At 37.4% G+C, this 24,579-nt stretch overlaps 1 protein-coding gene and 1 long non-coding RNA gene across 2 annotated transcripts in view; one reads left to right on the top strand and one right to left on the bottom strand.

The window, feature by feature from the left end:
• Window positions 1–2,041, top strand: part of LOC134502031 (uncharacterized) — a 33,814-nt gene extending 31,773 nt beyond the window's left edge. Inside the window, exon 3 of the long non-coding RNA XR_010068409.1 lies at window positions 1,971–2,041. This is a non-coding gene — a long non-coding RNA (uncharacterized LOC134502031). The remainder of the gene's footprint in view (window positions 1–1,970) is intronic.
• Window positions 1–24,579, bottom strand: part of TMEM192 (transmembrane protein 192) — a 147,402-nt gene that overhangs the window by 74,156 nt on the left and 48,667 nt on the right. The gene's annotated exons all lie outside the window — the stretch shown is intronic.

Here is a 24,579-nt window from a genome sequence, read left to right as displayed (position 1 = left end):
TGAATGACTTCAGGCCAGTCATTCTCTGTCAGTCCCACCTACCTCACAGAATGAATGAATGAATGAATGAATGAATGAATGAATGAATGAATGAATGAATGAATGAATGCTCTATTATGCCCCAAAGACAGCAATTTAAAATTGCCCACAAAAGTTAAAATGTCCAGACAATAAATAATAAATAGTAAAACAGATAATTAGCATAATAAGACTGTAGCATAAAGACAGTAAAAGACACTTTGCTGCACTGTTGAGAGAGATGGATTACCTGTTTTTCTGAGAATCCCTTGTATCTATCTGTTGCCACTTCCTAAAGGCCATAGCATTAAATTTTGCTGCTGTATAGATTGTCTATATAGGCTGTCTATGTGCAAGTGTGTAATAACTTACCTAGGTAACCAGAAAGGTTTGCTACAAACAATTTTACTGTATAGATCCTTACAATATTTACAATATAATAAGACCCTTCTAGAGGGTCCTATTAAACCTGCTTCCCAACAAAGCAGATGGAAAAATGTTAAATCAGGCCTAAGGTTTAGCTTCACAGGATTGTTGTGAAGAAAAATTGGAGGCAGGACTTCTATAAGGAGTACTTTAAGCTCCTGGAGGAAACTTGAAATATGTATCAGTCATATGGCAACCGTGGCTAGAAGGGCCTTTGCTAGCACTACAAACTTCATCTTGTATGCCAGTTGCACCTGTTCCTGGATTGACAGGATCTGCTTACAGTCAATCATGCCCTAGTCACCTCCAGATTGGACTATTGCAACATGCTCTACACGGGGCTGCCCCTGAAGAGTATCCAGAAGCTTCAGCTGGTACAGAATGCAGCAGCACGGGCAGTTATGTGCAGTCCAAGAACAGTGCATGTTACATCTCTGCTCTGCAAGCTGCATTAGTTGCCTGTCTGTTTCCAAGTCCAATTCAGGGTGCTTGTTCTGACCTTTAAAGCCCTTCATGGCTTGGGAGCGGGCTATCTGAGGGACTGCCTCTCCCCAGTTACGTCAGCACACCCCATCAGAACTTGCAGAGAGGCATGTTGCAGGTACAATTGGCTGGCGACCTGCATTTTGTGGGTCCCAGGAGATGTGCCTTCTCTGCTGTGGTGCCATCTTATGGAATATCCTTCCCCTGAGATTAGAACTGTTCCATCCCTTTTAATATTCCAAAAAGCCCTCAAGACCTGGTTATGTGATCAGCCCTGGGGCTCCCAGGGAACCAGAGACTTGCTTAGGTGGCTCCATTGTTAAGGGGGGTGTTTTTATCCTCCCTCGTTTAGGGTTTGCATCTTTGGTTTTTTATGATATTTATATTTTGATCTGCTGCTATATTTATTATTTTTATTTGATTGTTGTACACCACCCAGAGTTGCCTCTAGTGAGATGGCAGGCTATATAAATTGGATTAATAAATAAATAATTAATAATGAATCAAATCCATCAATAATTAAGAAAGAAAATCAGGGCCATAGTGTTAATCTGAGCCCCCACAACATTTTCTCCATACATGTCAGTGTAATTCTCCATTCTTTATTGTTTCAGTATTTGTCAATTGAAGAGAATGGTGCAGTAAATCAGAAAACATGAAGTAATACTTAGGATGATTAACTCTTAACTGATTTGTTTTATGCGTTCAGTGGAAAATATTTGAATCGTATTTTGAACCATTAATGCATGCATGCATACATTCAATGAAAATATTGATCCAGCTAATCATTTCAAATTCTGAATCCTCTTCTATGTGTGGAGCCAAGGCACCTTTCCACTATCACCACTGCAGCATCTCCCAAAAGATCTTACCTGTAGGAACAGAAAACATTACACCAATTAATCTTTTAATGACTTTGTTTATTGGAATGCACATCTTGCCTGATTGCAGGATATCTAGAAATCATCCGAAATGTCGCAATCTTTTCACCATTTAAGAACAATGTTTCCATACACATTGTTTGTCTCTTTCTTCCCAGACAGGGAGTACCATCCACAGAAAGAAAGGAGAAAGAAAAGACAGTCCAGCAAGATAAAGACAAAGCCTTCTGCAGACTCCATTGTGGTTGAAACAGTTTAATATAGAAGGAACTCCTCAGCTGGGTTGTTAAAAATTCTGTCTAAAGAGTTTTTAAAAGAGTTGGTTCCTGGAGATAAAGAAAGACAAAAGATGTGTATGTGAATGGAAAGGGTTCTTCAGTGATCAAAAGGAATCTAAACATGATAACCCAACTATGCTATGAGAAGCAGTTTTTTACTCCCTCTCCCATTTCTTTTAATAAAATCGGCCTAGTATTGCCATGATAGGAAGAAAAATACTAAGGCTTTTTACAAATTCTTTTTACAAATTCTTTTTACAAATTCTTTTTACAATCTTCTCCAATTGTTGGAATGATCAAAACCCTTTTAACTGCACAACTTTTCTTTTGTTCTCAGTTCGGCTACCCTTTCCAAGTATTCTTTCCTAATACCAGCAACAGCTAAGGAACACAAGACTGGAGCAATTGTTAAATTGCATGAGCAATCTTATGGGTCTTGGAAAAATTGGCATTGGGATTTTCACATAAAAGGAGAATATCAAAGACTTGCTTACTCTAAAATCTTCTCTACTAGTACTGGGCAAGTGTCTTCCTTACTCAGGAGCTGACAAAAATCACTGCAGAGATAATCCATAGCTTACAAAGACAGTATCTCAGAATGCTTTGTTGTAGTCTTCAGGATTCAGTTAATACTTCTCCTAGTGAAATTTAGCTGAGTGTCAGCAAGAGAGAATTATTAACAATGAATTGAAAGGCAGGCAGGCTTTTTCTTCATTACCACAATTTTTGCTCACCAAATCATTACAGCAGAAACAACTTTAAGCCAACCAGCAGTTGTCTTCATCACTACCAACCTCAAAATGCAGAGAATATTGTATGAGGCAGTCAGTATATCCTGCAGCTGAACAATAAGAAACAGCATCTAACTGATTTCCCACACTCCAGTCCATCGTCTGTTTTATCTGGCAACTAAATATATGAACACTCACAGTCACTGTTCAGTTAATTAAAACAGGAGAAATCATAGCCATGAAACAATGGTGCTTAAACCTCTGTAGGGAGAAGGGAGAGGTCAGAAGCATGAAGCAAAGTGAAGCCAGATTTTCCATCTATGAGAAATCAGCCACCCTCCTGCTCTGCAAAGCTCCAGCACAGACATTGGCTTACTGAACTCAGTGTACTTTGTGTTAAACTGCAGCTGAATGGGAATAAATTAGCCCAGCTGCCAACAGAGACAATATTGCACAGACATGAAGCATATCCAGGGACATCAATATACTGTGTATAGAGGTGTTCAAAGAAAAATCTAAAAACCTAAAAAGGGATGTTTAGTAGTCTCTGGAATCCATGGTATATTGAGTGTCAACTGAAAAAGCAAATATAAATAGATTCTATTTCTAGTTCATAGAAATAGAAATAGAAATAAAATAGAAATAAAATAGGCAGTGGGAGGGATGGGAAGAAATGAAATGTGATATGGCTTCTTTTAAGTTCTTACAGCTTCATGTATCCTGAAAGAGAGCACGCTAGCTGACTAGTTGGCACTCTGAAAGAGTACAGCTATTAGCAGATAGCATTTGTTTCACCTAATATATGTCTGAGTGGTAATTAAATCATTGGACTAAAACCAGGAAGTCACAAAACTTACTGGTTGACTTTAAGCCAGTCACTGTCTTTCAGACTCACATATCTACTTCACAGGATCACTTCAAGGATTATTTGATTGTGGGATGTAAATCATATACATTACACTGAACTAGGAGAAGAAAAGTAGAAGAGACAAGTAATTAAAGATGTTGTTTTCCTATAATAAATCAAATCCATACCTAGTATGAAGATCTATGAGATTAAGATAAGAATAAAATTTATCAGAGTCTTTCATAGAATTATCTCTTATATGAAGCAAATGAGAATTCTTATGAAAAGCTATTTTTATTTGACTATGCTTGGTTTTTTTTTTATCCTATACTGGTAAATGTGTTTAAGATCCAAACTTTGGGGAAAAATTGGGCAACAACTGCCATTGTTAATGGCCTCATCATGGATTGGTGCTCTTATAAGGGCCTATTATTAGGTTCCCAACATTCCAATATCAGTGTAGAGGAAGAGAGTGCCACCTACTGTTCAATAGTCACTGTAAAGTCATGGAACTCTACCATTAACATTTCCTATTACCATAAACAGGACGGAGAATTTTTGCTTGATTAGATAGTAACAGTTACTACACTATACAGCACCTGTCTCATATGGTAGACCATCTCACTACTTGATATAGTTCTCATGTCCATTCTCTAGCGGTTCTAGAGAATTGCATTCTTTTGCATTATATGCATTGTAAGTAATTTAATTATTTGTCCCCTGGGTTGTAATCTTTTGATGCAATAAGAAATTTCGAGAAACTAAAAGCACTAGAATAATAAGAAATCACTCACTGACTCCGCAGTAAGGTAAAGGTAAAGGTTTCCCTTGACGTAAAGTCCAGTCGTGTCCGACTCTAGGGGGCGGTGCTCATCTCCGTTTCTAAGCCTTGGAGCCGGCGTTGTCCCTAAGGACCCGTCCGTGGTCATGTGGCCGGCATGACTCACGGAACGCCGTTACCTTCCCGCCGAAGCGGTACCAATTAATCTACTCACATTTGCATGTTTTCGAACTGCTTGGTGTGCAGGAGCTGGGACGAGCAACGGGAGCTCACCCCGCCGCGCGGTTTCGAACCGCCGACCTTCCGATCTGCAGCTCAGCGGTTTAACCCGCAGCGCCACTTTACTACGCAGTAAAGTGCCTAGCTAATACCAAGAATATTCAAAGCTGTATATTCACAAAAACCCCAGAGCTTCACTGCAAAAAAAAATTATGTTGCAAAATTTTATTTTGTTGGTACCTGATAAATGTCCAGCTTAAGCCCTGGGGAGTTCAGAGATATGCTCATTGACCGATCACTTTCCAGCACATTCCCATTACCTCCATTGTGTGCAGAAGGATGGAGCTCAAAATGGCAAGGTTCTTAATCTGAGCAATGCAGGGATGAGAATAATCAGACACATTTCAGAAATAGGAGCTACCATTGACTGACTTTTATAAATGCCAAATTAAGTATCAAGCTGACACTATATAAGCTAAGAGATATGTATGTACTTATTTATTATGTGTTCATAAAAATTCAATAAAATGATAATTAAATTACATGCACTTATAGTTGCACACTATAAATGATATTCTAGTATTTACTATAGTTGTTCATCTAAGTGATTCTTTCAAACTGGTACCTTTCAGTTGTGTTGTAATTCAATTCTATTAGGTGGACCCACAGTTATTTTGAAAATTATACTCCAACAGTCCTCCTCAAAGGAGTCATTGCATCAAACTGGAATGAGGTATTCAGTGGAGTATCTGAGGCTCAACAATATTCAAAATTCAACATTTGTATTTCATTGAAGAAGTGGAGGAAATGCATATCACATTTGCAGATGACAAAAACTGGGTGGTAAGGCTAATAGGATTGTTGAGCAATTCAGATTTGAAGACAAAAAGGTGCTTCAGAAGATAAGATTTAGGTTACAGTTGGACCTGATGTTGGAATAGGAATAAATATTGTTTTGGTGTTAAGGTTATGATTAGGTAAAGTTTCACTGGTTAAATTACAAATTTAACAAATACCATTAGGTTACAAATACAATTAGGTTTAATTTTAACGGTTAGAGGTTGTTTTATGCTGAAATCAAGTTTTGGGGTTAGGATTAGGGTAAAACTAGTAGTTTTACATTGAAATCAAGTGTTGGGGTTAGGATAAATGTTTGTATTGATGTTATGATCAACTTAAGTTTGGAACATTACAATAAATTATGACACCACAGTAATCCTTGTCCATCAGAATGGAAAGGTTAAGGGTGAGAGGAACAGGGAAGGACTATATATATATATATCCATCTTTCTGTCTCATTAGGGACATTTGAAGATTACCTTGGTTCTTAAAATTCATTTACATCCATATAAAAAGACTTCACCAGTACAATAATTAACAAATATTGCTAGTGGACTATGCTATGCAAGAGTCAAGAAATGATTATAATTATTCTGTTTTCAAGTCTGTCAAAGCTTATATACAGCAGTGGTTTAGAAGGTTTAAGTAAGTAAAGATTATGAGATCATATAAATATTATTTATAAATAACAGTTATAGTGCTCACTTCAAATGTGATTTTTGGTTGATGTTAATTGGATTTTTAATGGACCTCTTTTCCAGTGTAATTCCAGTCACTGTCTGGTTCTTTTCCAGTTTATATCTTGATAGATATAGTCGTATTTCAAGAAGCAATTTTGACCATTTCCCCAAAGGCAAACTGCACGCCAAATGCTCTAAGAATTTTATCTGCTCTACAGCATTGAAAGACTTCAGCCTTCAGAATTCATTCTGACAAAACTAAACAAAATGAAGAAAGATGACACTGACATTGCAGCAGGAAAATACATAAAATATGTTCTGATTACTGAAGTATATTAGGTATATTGTTGCCTGCTTTTCATTTACAATAGGACAGCTTTTTTTTTTCCTGAAGATCTTTATCCAGTGTTTCTCAAAACACTGACTTTCTGTAGGCTGAGCATCATTCCATCTAGGAGTGTCAACATGATATTCAGAACCAAAAATGGCATATTTACTTTTCACCACTTGCAAAATGATTCAAGTTTGTATATGTTTTGAAGCAGCATAAAGCATATGTCTATACACTAAATCTGATGCACAACTCTTGACAGTGTCTTCTGGATGCAAACTGGTTTGTGTGTATGTTTGTTTGGATGTGTATACATGTGTATATGTACATACACATGCACACCACACTCAGTATGTGGCTGTTATGACTGTAACATAGACTGTATGACTATATCTGATCTATAAGGGATCCTTGTCCTATTTACTGCAGTTCTAAATTTGCACTGTGTAAATTATCAGTCCTTCCTATGCTGTCTTATCTCCTGCATATTTCTCCTTCATATCCTCATCTAGAGGGTGTAATTAAGAATGGAAAGAAAGTATTGAAAGAGGCCAAAAACTCAAGAAATATCACATTCAGCAGGCCACTTTAAAGAAAAGCAATTAATCACCCCAGCTACCACAAAGTCACCCAACTATGAGAAAACCCAACGTGCACACATTTTTGCAGATAACAAAAGAGCTTTCTGAGCACATGATTATAAATTATTCATGCATTCCTGGCCAACATCTATTAACTGTAAGCATCTCTTGATGTCAAGGAAAGGTCACCCTTACTTGTTCTTCTTCTAGTCATTCAATATATTTATCAAAACAAAAATATAAGGTTAATCAAGGTATGCTGCTGCTTGAGGCAAAAGACAAGATGGTGCTCCCTTCTCTTTCTATGTGCCAAAAATGATCATCCTGACTGTTACAGATGTCTTCCACACTGAAAACAGGAAAGCTTCCTCCATCATACCTGAAGATAGTAAGCAAATTCCAGGGGCTCAAGATAGGCTGTTTGAGAGACTGAGCTCTGCCCTGTAGCACTTCACTGTCATCCACTTAGCTTTGCACATTGATGCCTGTTCAGAAACAAATGTTTCAATGTAATGGCACCAATATTCAACTTTTAGGCAAAATAATACTTGTGCACACAGAATTAATTGATGTTGGATTGCTACATCAAAGTTTTATCAATGGTGTGTGATGTGATGAAAGAAGATTGGCTACAACAAGGTATTATCACCATCACAGAAACATCATCTCAGAAACATGAAAATCCCTAGAAAAGGAATGCTTGGGAAGTGGGAAGGGGGAAGGCTGCTGCTACTTGCCACCAATTGCTGCTTGAGGTGATCATTTCATTCTTGCTTGCATTTTAGAACTGCATACAAATGTGATCTATCTATCAGTAAGCTAGCATACTAGTCTGCAGTCTACATAAAGTATTAATAACTTGCTTGTTACATATATTTATGTCATTTTGCAATATATCAGTGGTATAAAAGTGGACAGACCTTCTTGTCCTTTGCCTCTGAGTAGCAAAATACCCTATCTGAGATGGTAGCAAATAGTATTTCCACTAAACTAGCTAAGCTATTATGATTCTGGTAGCAATAAATGGTAATCAGTGGTAAATAACAGGTCAGATGTATCCTTAAGGCAATTAAACTGGTTCCATACTGTCAAATCCTGTATGTGAAGCATCACGGAGAAGCTTTAATGGAAACTATTTGCTCAAGCATTATCATCATCATCATCATCATCATCATCATCATCTTCATACAAATATAATTTTCCAAGGGTATCATATCATTGTGACTCTGTTAAAACATGCCTGATAAAATCTAACACTTGCATGACCTACCAGTAATTCATGCATCCAGTTGTCACTTCCAGTTTAAACTGTATTCTAAACTGCAAAACATATAGGTATGACTTAATTTTGTGACTTTTCTATATATTCCCTGTTTACTTTCTTGCATTTTGTTCCATCTTGCCTAATGAAGATTTCTGCAGAACTTAAACCCTTGTAGTCTTTTATGTCATTTTGATTGGTCCTAAAAATTGTATTATCCAATGATGGTTGGAAGGATGAACAGATAGATTGATATAAAAACACACCACCAATATTGTTTGTGAATGTTAACTTCTAGCTTTTCCAACTTTTCCAACTTCCAGTTTTTCCTTTCCTGCTGAAAGGTAGTTTGAAGTCTTAGGCTGTATGTTCATTTTTAAAACTTTAATTATAAAAGGAATTAAATGAACAGTATGATTGCCAAATACATCTAGTTCAAGGAAATAATAATTCTTTTTCCTAAGACCATATTGTATTTCTAATATGGTATTCAAAGAGTGTGGATGGAATGAATGGAAGGTGTAGCTATTAAGATAATTGGATTTTAATTACTATTACAAGTTATCTCAGCACCCTACAGAATGCTGGACTTACTCAGCTCATCAAAATCACATTATCTAGAAGTGTCCAATTTAATAAGATCAAGGTTCTTACAAACTCTTAATGAAGCCTTAGATGTTATATCAGTCAGAAAGGTACATAAGAAATTTATTATTTTTTCTCTAAGAACAGAAGAATCCCAGGAAACTCCTGACTCCAGTCAATCCTAAATCCAGCACCACTCAGTGCTATATACTGTATATGTTATCTGCACACAAACAATTTCATGATTCTACCTTAGCAGGAAAATGCAGGAAAAATTCTAGGGATTGAAAGAATAAAAGGGATCACCAGATAAAAGATTCTGCTACTCCCTTAAAATACTATATTTGGTTGTTTGGTTAACTTCAGTTTGACAATTGTTATCAGTCTACTGACAATATGTCCTATTTCTGTTGTTATAGATGGGTAGTCATTTTATGTTCCCATACAAGCACCAACCAAGCAAAACACAAAGAAAAATAATTAAGAAAAGGAATATATAAATTGCTAGGAAAAAAGTCATGAGATTGTGTATTCATATACAGTACTTTAATTTTTTTACTTTTTGATATATCAAAATAAAATATATCTTTTTCAGCTTTATTCTTTTTATCGTTCACCTTTTTATTTATGTATTTATTGGCCAATGTTATTTCTCTATAGTAACTTTTCTTAACTTGCTGCTCTGCAATCTGCTTGACCTCAGCACCAGCCTGGGAAAGAGTCCTCTACATTCTCTAATATCTGTCAGATGAAGAGACATACAACAGTTTGGGAGCAGGAGTGAAAAATTTGCAGTATGTTATTACCATCTAATTCAATTCACATCATATCCATCATCTTCGCATTTTCCAAGGCTCAGAAATAAAAAATGACAAGAAAATCTCCTATCTGTGTCCTGCCTTGGGAGTACGAAATAGGTATGCTTCTTCAATGTAAAAATATTTTCACTCAAAGTAGTTTGCTTCCTCATCAGTATTGTTATAGTCATGCCACTTATACAAATGTTTCATAGATACATCAGTGATAACAGCTATAATCCATTCACAGGACTCCCAAATTGGCACATCAAGTTTCAGTGCCCTTTGCAGCAATCCAGTTTTCAATTTTGAGAAGCTTAGAACATACAATTAGTACATAAAACAATCTCTTGCTGCATCAAACCAAAAGACAAGCTATTTTCCACAATTTCAAGAAGCTCGTAACGTAGCAGGATGGCAAAAGGTTTTCTCTAATGAAGTTCCGCAGCAAATGGTATACTGAGTTATATTCTTTCAATCCAGGAATTCCACTCGGCCATTATACTTAAGAGTTATTGATAAATGTATGCTTAACAAATTATCCCTTAAAGTTTCTAATCCCCATTACAATGTAAGATAGAAGGAGTGATTAGCATAGACTAATTATGCATTGCATGGCAAAGTACCTTGCTTTATTTTTCCAAGGGAGTTTATAATATATTACAGCTTGGAGGCTTGGAATTCTCAAGAAAGGGAATTAAATGACAGCTAACATAGCTCTGTGGATCCCCATCAGTTAGAGATGTGCACAAAACTGAAAATGTGTTTGGTTTTAAATCTGAAATGAAACAATGAAGTTCTGGAGGCTTTGTCAGCCAGTTTCAGGCTGGATGTGGCCTAGTTGGAACAACTTGCTCATTCCAGATTTATCCAAAACAAAACCTGTAACAGTTTTAAATGTTTTGGTCATGGGAAACAGGGGATTCAGAATAAGCCTCCTGGACTACAAAAATCTGCAACAGAGATATAAAAAAACCTCTAATTATTTTTTGCCAAATTTGACCAGCCCTTGACATTAATTGCCCAAAACTGGAGTAAGTCTATATCCTCACATTCCTCTGGCTCACTCAGATAAAGTTCTACACTATCTCTCTTCTCCCTGTCCATGCGTCAAGCATGCTGCCATATGCTTGGGCTTACCAAGGAGGGTCCAATGCCAAAACTGGGCCCTGGCTGCTGCTAGGAGATGAACATGCACTGACAGCCCAACTCACCCTCCTGGCTGTGGTGTAATCTGTTCTCCACCTGTACTACCCCCACAAACAGGAGCTATCTCTAGTAGGGGATATCATCAGCATGGATTATTGTCATCTATAACATTGGGTTACAGAGGCTGGCAAGCACAAATGCTAGAATGCAAAAGTTTCAGCATGTGCATGAGTCCAATGTGAAATTGGGCTGCCAAGGCTCTCCCACCCTTGAACCCCAAGTTTCTTGCAGTGTCTATCCAAGGACTTTTCTAAGAAAAGAAACAAGGGCAGAAGCTGGTTCAGGGTTAATAGAAGTAGTGAATACCACTACTTCCACTTATGCGGTACAAACAGCTCTGGGCACTTCCTCAGCTTTACCCACCATGATGCCACCTGGTGGCATAACCACTGCCTCAGGAGAACTGGACATAATACTAAAATCTAGCTTTTATACAGCACTGCCTTTCCCTCTCTTGACCATCAAACTTGACCCTGCCCTCCCTCTAACTGGCTTAGCTCTCCCTGTCCTATTTTGTTCTTTGTGTGTGTGTGTGGGGGGGCATATCAAGGCAGATAGTTTGGAACATGTACCTAAACTAGCTTTTAACTGGTGGGAGTAGGAAAAACTTGAAAGCCAACTTTCTTTAAAAATACAAAAAGTTTGAGTATCTATAGCCAGCTGTTCCTACATGGGATGGTTTGTGCATGGAAAGCTTTGCATATCCCTACTCTCAATGTATTTACATAATTCTATATTTCAGATAATCTTTTGATACACTAGTATAAATGGGTTATCTACTTTTTTTTTAACAGTCTTTAAAATTTGATACTGGTGAGTTTCTGTCCAATATGTATTGACAAACACAAACAGAAGTTCTGCATTGCTGATTCTCAAACCAATGCAAATGAATTGGCTTACCAATTACAATGGTCTTTGAATTGCATTCATTTGGGATTCCATTGTCAGACCTTGTTTACAATTCTTTCGGTAGTTGAATCTTATATAAAGCATTTTTTTTTAAAATGCACTGTAGTATGAATAGCCTTATTTTAACTATTTTCTTGCATTCTGATGTATTAGTTGATTGGGGGAAGGTAGAAATTATGTCCTCACAAAGCAGGACTGCTTTTAATATAAACAGCACTTGTTCAAAAACTAGGATTGAAAAGCCAAGAAATTAGCAGTCCCTGAGATTCAAGTTTATTAAAGATCAAGCTAACCATGACAGCTACTGTACGTAACTTAATAAAAATGATGAATTATTTTCAGCTATTATAGGGCAACCAATTTCTTTGTAGACAGTCTACCCAGGTGTAGACTGGGTAGACTGTCTTCTCTCAGCTATGTCCACCTTCACTAGTGAAAACCTGATTGAGACAAAAATGCAGGAGAGGAGAAAATTCTGCAGATCCATGTGTCTTCCTGTATGTTAAACTGGAAGCCCATTTTATCCATGACTGTAGTAGAGCCAATGAAACATGTAAGCCTGCTATTGTCAATACATGTAAGGAGACAGGGAGATTCTACAAGGCCTACAAGGTCAAGATTAAAATATTAATTTAGTGTACAAAGTAGCTTGTTGAACTTAGATAGTGAAAACTACATTTCAAATGTCTGTTCAACTCATCGGGTGGGAACTTCAAGCTTTCCTGTTCACTAGGTGGAGTTAACAAGAATGAATCTGCAAGGCATACTGCATCAGTAAGACAGTTGCATCTCTGAGGAAGCATATAGTGCCCACTCAAACAATCCTCTTCAGTCTAATTTCCCACAAAAATAATTTCCCCCCTGGTAACTGTTAGGAGCTCTTTCAGGCAATCATGGCTTTTGTGTGCTTCTGAACATGATGCATTTTAAATATTGAGTATTATCCATTTTACTTGACGGTCACCCTGGGAGGTTTACTCAATTCCATGACTAGAAGAATTGAAATTCAGCTTTGGGTTACAAAACTGTGTGGAAGGCAAAGAGCTAAGGGAAGGAAAAAAGAAAGAAATGCCCTCATCAATATTTCCCCAAGAGATTAATGAACAGAAAAGGTTAGTTTCTTTTTAAATAATATTGATAATGATAATGATCAAAATGCATACGAACAAAGGGATTGAGTTCTACTTATGAAAATTCACAGAAATTAGACCAAACAAACCCATGGGTACCTCTGCAATGGCTGAATAGAGATGAGAATGTACTTCCAGGGTACTTCCCCCTGACCTTGCAAACATGACAGGGACCAGGTTCAGTTTCCTACTTTACAGGATCCTGTCAGACCCAAATGAACCATTCCTGCCCCTAAGCAGACACCCCACCCCCATCCTTTCCTTACTGAAAAGAAAGAAGTATTGCTCACCATTAAGGAAGGCAGACTGAAATTGACTAGAGACAGCCAAGATCCAGCCCAGGAGAACTGACTAAGGCAACCCTAATAAGGCAGTTGAACAAAATAACTGGGTGATAGTAATCTAATCCCATCAAAGTTTCTCCACTTGCTAACTAGAAACAATAGCAATTTCCAGCACCCCTGCTACCTCTAAATAGCACAGTGTTTCTTAACAATACAACTTCCCTCCTTACACAATCATTATTCAGCTTTCCCTATATGGGCCCAAGATCCTGACAGTAAATCAGAGCCCTAGAATTTTCTGCCCCACAATTCAAAATGCTTATAATTCTTCCTTTCTACTGTTTGCCATTTCTCTTCCTTTGTAAGTTGGAACCCAACAATCATTTCAATAAAGTGTGATCTTCCTCCTCAGAGTTGTGTTCCATCTTTAACATCCAATACACATCCATAGTCGGAACAGCAGTGTCATTGGCTGCCCAGAACAAGTAGCCCCTCCAGTATTTATTTAATAAATGTATATGGCCCACCATCTCATATTCATGACTCTTAAACTTCCCACTTTACCTACAATTCAGAGGTGTGCCTGATGCTTATAAACACAACGGATATTGTGCCATGCAATTTGGCTAGTGAACTGCAACTGTATTTTTGGAAAACTATTGCCACTGTACTGAGAGTTAAAGGGCAGAGCCCAGCCATATTTAGGCCAAGACCAGGAGCTTCCAGTATAAAAGATTTTGAAAGCTGTCAAAAGCTAGAACAAATTTTCTGTTGGCCTGATTTTGCATGCCCTTACAGACCTTCTGGACCTGATGATGCTTTGCTGCTCAGCTTCCTGAACTATGGCTGACAGTATTGAGTATTTAGTCTAGGCCTATGGATCAGAGCAGGACCAAACTTTCACCCAGTGGCTTTGTTGTGCTTCTGATGTTGGTTTTTTAACCCCAACCAGACTATTTGACAGTCCTTCCTACCTTACTGTTTGAAACCAAGACAGAACAAAAGTGTACGCTAGCCTATTGAACAGATTACATGGTGCAATTCACGTATGCTGATCTTGTGTTCTCTCCTCTGACAGAAGCATTCTACCAATGTCACCTATGCTGCAGCACAATTCTAGTTTGTTTAATAAATCAAGTCAGTGTCCATCCTAAATCCTAAATCCTAAAGATTTAGGAATCTAAATTTTAATACATCTGTGTATCCCTTAGTTTTTGAAGATATAAGCTCATTAAGTAGACCAAACAAACCCTATGTTCTCAAGATAGCAAGTCTACATGCTTCAAAATTGATATTAATATGTATCAAATTAATACTGGAATAAATTAAATCAATTACATAGGCAAATAAATTGGTTTCATTCCTGAAAGTAATTGGCCTACACTCTGAAGCAGGAGTTTAATTAGATTGCCTTTATAGACATACCTTTCATGCCTAAATATATAATAAATGGTTCTGAAATTTTCCAATGGCATTTTAATTACAGCTATGTGCAGTTCCTGTATTTTTAACCTGTTAATACCATGTTCATTGTAGAAAGCAGTGCTCAGTACATTTTAATCCCTACCATATTTTTCTTTATCAAACAATCCAAAATAACTTATTTTTTACCTATTTTAAAAACCAAAAGACTGAGCATATTTTCAGAAGCCAAATGTGGATATCCAGCTTTTTGCTTCTGAAGGTTGATGAGGCAAAATAGACAAAACAGACAGACCTTTACATCAACTGTAAATGTTCCTCTATGTTTATGTGTGTGTACATGCGTGCACATGTTTCAGATTATTATGCCAAAAATGCAGGGGTCGTGTATCCTATTTGTTTACTTACCATATAATATGCAAAGCAGCAAAAAGGATTTTATGCATGGATAAGCACATGATTTGTATTCATACAGTAGTTGGAGTGTAAGCATATGTGCACTGAGTAGTTCTGTTTTATTTGCACATAATAGAAGTGGACAGTTTGGCCAAAAATAGAATCTAACAAGTCTAAAACCCCAGCAGCTCATGTCTGGCTAAGCATCTGTATATGCATACATGTTTATTAAACATACTGTATACTCAGTAATTTGGCTATAAACTGGAAAATGGAACACATAATTTAGACTAGACGGATTATCTGGGTTTGGGAATGAACCATCCCTCCTCTGCCTTACCTCCCCATACTTTGCTGTCCCCCACAATGATAAAGCTTTGCTCTGCTTGTATGTGGACGATTCCCAAAGACTAGGCATCTAACAATGTTAACTTATAAAATAATGATGTACAAATCCTGAATATAAAATATATAATACATATAAAAGTTAAGAAGATAAAAGAGATAAAAACCAAAAAACTAGAAATGCCATGTGTTCACAGATCCCACTTTCAATTACAACATATCCTCTTTTTATGCAAGACAGAGCAAGTAGTCTTCACAATTTTCCTAAAGCCTAAGAGGCACAGAATTGACTGAATTTCTTGGCAGTTCCAAAGAGTGGGGCTAGCTACTGAAAACATTAAGTTCTGAGTCTGCCTCAGGTGGCAATCCTTTAAAGATGGGACCTGGAAGGAGCTGACCCTACCTGTATTTGATCTGGTTGTACAGGCAGATGAATACAGGAAAAGTTGAGTGCTTAGTTAACCAGATCTGGACCCATACATGTCCTTAAAAGTGTCACAAAGCACCTTGATGTGCACCCAGAAGCCAACTAGCAACTAGTAGAGTGCTTGAAGCAGTGGGCTTATCTGAATATAGCTGTACCTATATTCTGTACCAGAAGTAGCTTCAAATGTTCTTTAAGTGCAGTGCCATTATAGCAGTCCAAATGGGAGGTGATCAGGGCAAAGTGACTGTGAGCAGGCTTTTCAGGTCCAAGAATGGTCACAATTGGTGCACAATATGTAACTATAAAGTTACAGGATCACCTGCTCTTCAAGAAAGAACTGTGAGTCTAGAAGAACTCCCAAACTGTGAACCATCTCTAAGCAGAAGAGTATATATAAACTGCGGAGTTCAAGAAAAAATGATGGATAAAGGATGAAGAACATTGGGAAATTTCAGGGGTTAGTCCCAGTCTTCTTATTTTCATTTGGAGTGTTTTGCCAGAAGATACCAGTGAGAAGAGACATCCCTTCCTCCTAGCTTCAGTGTAATAGCTGAACAGACTCACAACAGAACTGCCTGCCAAGAAGTAAAATAGCACGCTCATGGAAGCTTTGAAAGGAATTAGCATGGATTGTGACAGTAAATTCTTCATACTTCTTATGCTTATCTAAGTTTGGCCAGTCACGATAAAATTAGGTAATCTTTCTGCACAAATGTGTGTCCCAGGCTTTATATTTGTTAGGCTTCCCTTTGGCAAACACCACTTGGCTGCAGCTTGCCAAAAACTTGATGCAGTAGGTTATCACTACATTTTTTGTAAGTCAAAAAAGGTTGCCATTACAAATAGTTGACACTTTCTGAAGATTAAGGGAGATGCCAAAACTGATATTCCCCTTGGATTCAAATCTGGCACCCTTTCTTTCTATAATTTCCTCTGCATAATGGTAAACTGGGTTTTCATTCCCTACATACATTTGTTTCCTGTTTGCATTCTCTACATTCTTCTCCTTGGAAACGCTAGCTATTAATGCAACCCCAACAATATTAGAAGAAGATACTGTAGAGCATCTGTTTGATATACAAAAGGTCCCAAGTTCAATTGCCAATGCCTCTAGGCTGGAAGAAAAGAGTTGCTGCCAGTTAATGAATGCAATAATGATTAGCTGGACCATGGTCAGTTGTTTCTGATGGTTTCGGCTCCATATTAGCCACTAAAGTCTGAGGAGATGGAGGCACAAAGAATTGAGAAACAATCCAAACAAGAATGTTTTGTAGCATCTATATCCAGAGAAAGAATATGACACCTCAACCAATGAAGTTTAAGTTACTACTGAAGGGCAAGTAATTCTATAAGTAATTTTAAAAGTGCAGCATAACCTGTATATGTGTCCCTCAACATACAGTTTAGATGATAGATCACCATTAAATCTTAATAAAAATCATGATCAAATGCCAGAAAACTAGCCAGACTCATATACAGTATTCTGCATTCTATGTTGGTGCATCTGTTTATATATAAGAAAAAAATGAGACAAAACCAGCATTTTGAATGTTCTTGGAGGTCTTCAGATGGCATTTTCATAATGTGTACTTTTCTAATATCCCAATCATTTTGCAGCTTATCACCTATGACAATAACAAGCACACCTTGTTTTAAAAGCAATCTACAGATAATTCACAGCCCAGTAAAATGTATGTTGATGCTCTCTGTTCTTTTCTCCCTGAAAATGGAGAAGGAAAATATTTTCACTGTTTTATTTAATTTTATTGGACTGTATTTGAATTACTATGGTTAGCCGCCTTCAGCAACAGATGGAAGAAAAAGCAGGATAAATTTTGAGAAACTAGGTAAGTGTTCACACTCCCACCCCAAGCCATGCTGTTCTGCCTCATTGTGGCAGGGGGAGGGCCTGGAAGGGATAAATGAAGAACACTGGGAGTGTATGTCAGGAATATAAATTCTCAGCAGAGTCACCAAGGAATGAAGGTCATCTCAGCTATCCAGCTAAAGCAAGCAGGCCCCTATATTGGGCAGCAGCAACATAGAAAGGTACTGGAGGTGGATGATCACTTTAGTGAAAACAGCAAAGGCATTAATTTATACAGTGTGGGAAAAGGCACATTACATATTTTGCATTTTCCACACTTCAGGTCTGTGTCGTAGTTGATAGACCCCATATTTTGTCCACAATAAATAGGCCTCACCATTTAGCTTGCAGTTTGCATTCCTGACCAGGCAACAAGAACAACTTTTCCCCCGATTTCGAATAAACCTGAATAGAATTGCACTGTCAGTTATTTAGCCCATCATGCAATTATCTTACCCCTGTATATGAATAACTTATTAGGGCATTCACATACTATAATACCATGACAAAATTACATTTCCATTAAGGGAAAATTGATACCTTGACTCTCTACTCAGACAATACAGTGTAGTAGTTAAGATATAAGACTCAGACTGGGGAGAACTAGGATCACGTTGTGCTTTAGATATTGAAGATGATGTGTGCTTGCACCTTTACTATTTAATCTATTTATTAATGATATTGTTCCAGCCCTGAGTGAAGAATTTTTTTTTTCCAGTAAAGGCAGGAAATTGGAATTTGTCTGTAATACTTTATGCAGATGATTTATTGCTTATATCCCATTCTCAGATAGGCTTGTGCAGACAGTTAAGAGCTTTGGATAGCTATTGCTCCTTAAATGGTCTGACTGTGAATACAGAAAAATCAAAGGTGGTGGTATTTGGGAAGAAAAGAAAAAGACACAAATGGAGAATTGGGGAACATAATATATAAAAGAGCAGGTTCCCTCTTACTGATACTTGGGCATCCTTTTTAATGCTTCAGGTAGTTGGTGTTCTCACTATCAGGCCCAAAAAATAAAAGCTGAGAAAGCTTTGGCAGGAATAATAAAGTTCTGGCATACAAGTGGCGGCCGACAAATTCCTCCAATTCTAACTCTGCTAAAAACCAAATTAGTTCCTTACTTTTCATATGCAGTAGAGTTATGGGGAACGTCAACCCCTTATGATAATGGAATTATTTCAAAACAAGCTCCTCAGAACTATTTTAGGTGTACCTAATGGTATTCCTATCCCCTTTCTCTATGCAGAAACTGGTACAATACCGAATTAAAGCTAGAATAATTGTAAGGGCATTTAATTATTGAGCTAGACTCCTCTCATTACCTGATCCCTGACTTATCAAGTGGTGCCTCCTGGAGCAAATGAATTTCTCCACTCCTTCTTGCACCAGTTGGTTTACATTTTTATCCAATCATATGCATACCTTTGGTTTTTGTCCAGAATTCTTTTTAAATTCAAATAATGTAAAACAATAATCTATTATTTAAAAAACAGGTGCTAGATGTCTTTTCCCAAAGAAATTTGTTTAAATTATCACAAAATAAAATTGCCCCTTGGTATGCACTGAATAAAACCAAAATTGAATGTGAACGTTATTTGAGGTGCATTACAGTTCCATCCCTCCATGAGGCACTTACAAGGCTACAGTTCCAGCAAATGGCATCAGCAACCAGAGAGGGCTGATTTCACAATATCACAATATGTGCTTCTGCCCTTGCTCCAGGGAAACTATAGAAGATTTTACCCATTATTTATTGTATTGCCCTATTTCCCCTTCAGCACATGGAAAATTTCTGGAGCCCCTCTTGGTAAGAAAATCATTTTGGCCTGATCCATGTAAAATTGAATATCTAATGAGTTTAGACAAGGAGACACTGTTATGGAAATTAGCAAGCTTTGCATGGGCTGCTGCTAAGCAGAGAGAATATTTTATCAAAAGTTCCTAATGTTTTCTAATATATCTTTGTGTAATAACATTGTTTTGTTTTTACTGATTTTTCCTTTTTTATCTATTTTATTCATGTTTGCCACTTTTGTGCAGATTTTATCCTATTTGAAGTGAATTTAGTATGATCATCAGTATTTTTTTTTTTAAAAAAAATGTATGACTGGTGGTCAAACAATAAATTGATTGATTGATATTGAAGTTTACTAGAGAAGCTTTGGGCTTTAACTATGTCTTAACTCAGCTTATTTTACAGGATTTTTCATTTGAAGAGATGAGGGGGGCATACACGCTTACCATTTAGGTTGCTCCTGTCCGATGGTCATGACAGCTTGACCCTAAGCCCTCTTAAGAGAATCCTGTCCATTTGAGAACAGCTTGTATGATACTCAGTGCAGACTGTAGGCTACAACATCCTCCATTGGACAGTTCTCCTGCTACTGAGCTCTCCATGTTTCTGTTCCAGGAGAACAATTGCTGATCTTTGTCCTTCCTGTGAGCAGATGTTCCTGGATATATATACTTTGTATGTGGGTGGGTGCGTGCAGGTGTATAATACAATTTGTATATATATACATATGTATATGTATATACACATATATATTGTATATATAATTGAATTTATATATATACAAATTACAGCATCAAAATACATATACTGCACATGCAGACACAACTTTTTTTTTAATCCTTTCTTAATAAACTGTTTCTAATTGCTTTTAGAGCTAACCTTATCATGACTGCTGTAATGGCCTTACCTCAAGAGAAGGTTGGTGGTTCGAAACCTGTTGGAAACCTGGCTTCTTTTGTTTCCCGCCCTTCTGTAATGTCCAGTGGCACACTGCTTCACTGTCTTTCCTGTCACTTGCCAAATAGCCCATACGTTGTTTGGTTATTTGAGAATTGAGTATGAAATACTTCCCAAAATGGAGGGAGAAAGGAAGGAAAAGCTGTGAGCAGCATCTCACCCTAATGAAAAATTAAAAATAAATAGTGTAGCCCAATCAGCCCTCCTTACCACTTTTTTTTAAACATGATTCTAAGTCATGGGTATAAAGTGGGTGTATTAATTTAAAACTGTGGTTAATAGGGCCATAACAGAGTAATGGAACAGAAAGTGTAATTAATCACCACAGGTAGAAAGAACCTGAATCTGAACACTCAAATAAGAACTTATACAACCTATCTGAATTATCAAATTGTGAGAATGAATTGCAAAAGGTAAATGTGGGCTTCCCTAGGCATGAAGAAAAATGGGAAAAATATTTGGAATTTCCAAGTGTCTCTCTGAGTAAGGGAATGAATGCTACATAGAAAAGTGTTTTTCGTTCCTACAGAGAATGCTTGCCTTTTCATATGTCTGTAAAAACAAGGAAATACTGATTGATTTTCTTTGCTTGTTATAACAAAAGGAACTACGAAACCTGATTTTTTTAAAAAAAAATACTGATGATCATACTAAATTCACTTCAAAAGCAACCAAGCTACACAAAAAGAAATTGACATTGTAAAGATAGAGTGAAGGAAGTATCTTTCATCTGGACTATATTGAAAATATATTAGTGTCCCCTCATGGCAGGAGATACAAGGGATAAAATTTACTCTCTATTATTTATTAACTCTGTAAATCATTTTGTAATACAGCAGGGAGATAGAATGGGGACCAGGTGAAGAGAGAAGAGCAAGGAGAGAAAGTGTATGCATATGCAGCAGATAAAATAGACGGTCCAAAAGGCAGTCTGGAACCAGTCCTGGGAGAGATTACATCCAAGGACAGTATTGACAGCAATCCACATTGCTCAAATAATCTAAAGGCCAGGTAAAGTAGGATTGGAACAAAAAATAAGCTAGAGACACACTGCACTGTCACATGCTTTTTATTTATCTTATTCCAGAACGAGTTTCCTATTTGGGTTGTAGAATATTCACTGTATCTTGCAAGGGAGCAGCTGCTGAATGGAAGCTCATGGACTATAGAACCTCTGGCTGTTTATTTACACATTTATTTTTTCACAATATTTATAGACCACCCCAGTCAACCAAGACTATGGGCAGTATGCAATAAACAAATAATAAAACCAACAAAACAATGTACCAAAAAACAGCAGATAAAACAATGATGTACAACTCTTATTGCGTGGAATCTCTAGAACCCTAGAGTCCCTCCAATGGTAACTGCCTAGCTACACTTTGATAATAGGATAAAGGGGGGGAAATTAAATATTTGGAAAGTAATCATATTAAGAGTATTTAATTAATTAGATTTAATTAAAATTATATTTAGATTTTGTCCAGCCTCCATCCACTTCTTTGTCCTGATCCCACCTACTTTTGTGACTAGAACCAAAGCTTGACACACAAAAGGCAAGTGTAGCTCTCACCCTGGAAAATGTTGACATACTTGATGAAATAAGCCTACATGCTGAACTGTATCCATCTAACAAAAAGGTACAATGCTTTCACTTTCTGCTATGATCTCAGAAGACACATTTGAAATTCTTAGCGTAAGGTTTTTACCTGGTATGTATTGCTAATCCATAGCACTTCCCCAGCTACAGCATAGCTGAGATCATGAGTGGCATTACATGGCACCAGTATCCAGTCATGATGGGAGCATGTGGGGAGTAGGATAGTGCTAGAATTAATTAAAATGTACAAATACAGGGAGTGTTGTATAAGAACTGGATGTGGCAACAGCTGGTGCATCCTCCCACTTCACACATATGTGCAAGAGATTCTTTTCTTTTTTAAAACCTGCAACAGATGTTTTTAAAAAATGCAAAATAAAACCACCTTTGTTTCTCTTTCAGTACCCTCCAACGTATGGTAGTTGTTTCCTGTTCTGGCTGGTGGTCCTTTAAAATACATAGTTTTGAATTCTCTGGAAGAACTGAGGTTGGAAATGGGGTTCTACTTGCTGCTCATTTAATCACACTTCTCACAGAAAGGTTGGATTCCCTTGGATGAGAGTCTTGACATATCAATAGGACAGAGCAATTACCATTAAGAATTGGTGTTTTCAGCATGAACTCAGAAGGAAAGTTAGAGTTGTCATTCATGGTTCCCCATGAACACAAACACTTCAAGAGCTGCCAGAAATTAAAGGACAAGTGGAAATAATGCTTTGATTCATTCTAAGTATGGTGATGGTCAGAATCTACCAGCTGGGAGTGGGGCCAAAGATGACTTATCCCTCTCTCCCAGTTGTTCGGCAGCCTCTGCCAGGTTGGACCTTCTCTCCCCCGGTAACTGGCTTGGGGCTGTAGTCTAGCTGCGTTGGTTAATCCAGCATTCCTATGGCTCGGGCAAGCGCCCCGGAGGAGCTGAGTTCACACTCCGTGCCTGGTTGGGGGATTTCCACAGAGGATGGCCATTGGACGATGATGGTGGGCCACCTGGTGAGTCATCCCTAGGCATAATAACTCAGCTGCAACTCAGAGAGTTTGACATCTAGCTAAGTGAAGATGGAAATACCTGCTTGGGTTTAGGGAGTAATCTTTGATAAATACAGTATCTTGTTGTGGTGGGACAAACTGATGAGGGCTTTCCAGCTATCATCCAGTACTTCAGTGTGGATTGAGTTCAGCCACACATATACTTAATTGGAGCAATGCAGAAAAGATTAGCATGAACCTGGCAAGGATAACACACATTTGAAGCACTCTATTTTTGTGCTTCTTCATAATTGTATAAGATGTCTATGGTTGTCATTATATTATGTATTTTAATTCTGTTACTCTCCTGGTTTCTAGCCTGGTGCCCTAGCCACTGGACCAAACAGGATGGATGGATGGATGGATATTTTTATAGTATTATATGTCAGAAATTCAATTAGGTTTCTTTGAAAAAAATAGAAAAATATGTGAAATATACATAAGTGAACTGTATTCTAAGGCTTTTTCCACCATATAGATTCAATTTCTTAAAATAACTAATGTAGAATTTACATCACTGTTCAATCCTGAAACCATTTTCCCTACCTTTAAGACACACATCAATTTTACCAGCATCAGTTTTTGGTCTCTACTGTTATTAATAAAGGTTGTTGAAGGTTGCAATTGTAGTTCTTTGTACTTGGGAATAAACTCAGAATTATTTCTGTAAAGACAGCTTTTACAATATTGTAAACATGAAAATACAATTTACAAATTTTTAAAATTAGATTACAGTATTCCATTATTTGATGGAATAGAAAAGATGGAAAAGAGAAAGGAGCCCGCAACAGAGTAATGGCCAGGGAAAGAAACTTGGGAAGGACCCACCCTAACTACTCAGGTGGTAAATAGGGAGGGTGGGAGGTTTGTACTTTCAGACTTGCTAGATTCTGTTAATGTAGCCTTAGAATAAAGTGTTTCCTGTCTGGTTTACCTGGGAGGGCTGTTAATTATTGTTTAAGAAAAGGAAGATTATGCTAATACCTCCATCATTAGTGAAAAAGAAGCTGTTCCATACTTAATCTGTTCTTTCATCCATCTCTTCCAGAATTGTTGACACTGACTTGAAGCAGCTCTCTTGTCAGCCCTCCCAGTTAAACCAAACAGGACACACAACTAGATAAGCTAATTCTACTTTATTTTAAGGCTACATTAACAGAATCCAGCAAGTCTGAAAGTACAAACTTCCCGCCCTCCCTATTCACCACCTGAGTAGTTAGGGAGGGCCCTTCCCAAGTTTCTTTCCCTGACCATTACTCTGTTGCAGGCTCCTTTCTCTTTTATCTGATCATTCCCTAGGCAGTATCTCTCTCTCCCCGCCATTCCAACCCCACCTTCCAAGCTCACCCTCACATTCCATCACATTTCCAGAGTTTCAGATAGGACTTTTTCCAGCCCTATCTAAAGACTATGGAACTTCAACCTGGAATCTTCCTTAAGCAAAACATGTGTTCTGCCACTGAGTTAACC

The sequence above is a fragment of the Candoia aspera genome, chromosome 8 (assembly GCF_035149785.1).
Source record: "Candoia aspera isolate rCanAsp1 chromosome 8, rCanAsp1.hap2, whole genome shotgun sequence".
NCBI lineage: Eukaryota > Metazoa > Chordata > Lepidosauria > Squamata > Boidae > Candoia > Candoia aspera.
Note: the sequence above shows the minus strand (reverse complement) of the source record. Positions and strands in the feature narration are given on the sequence as shown.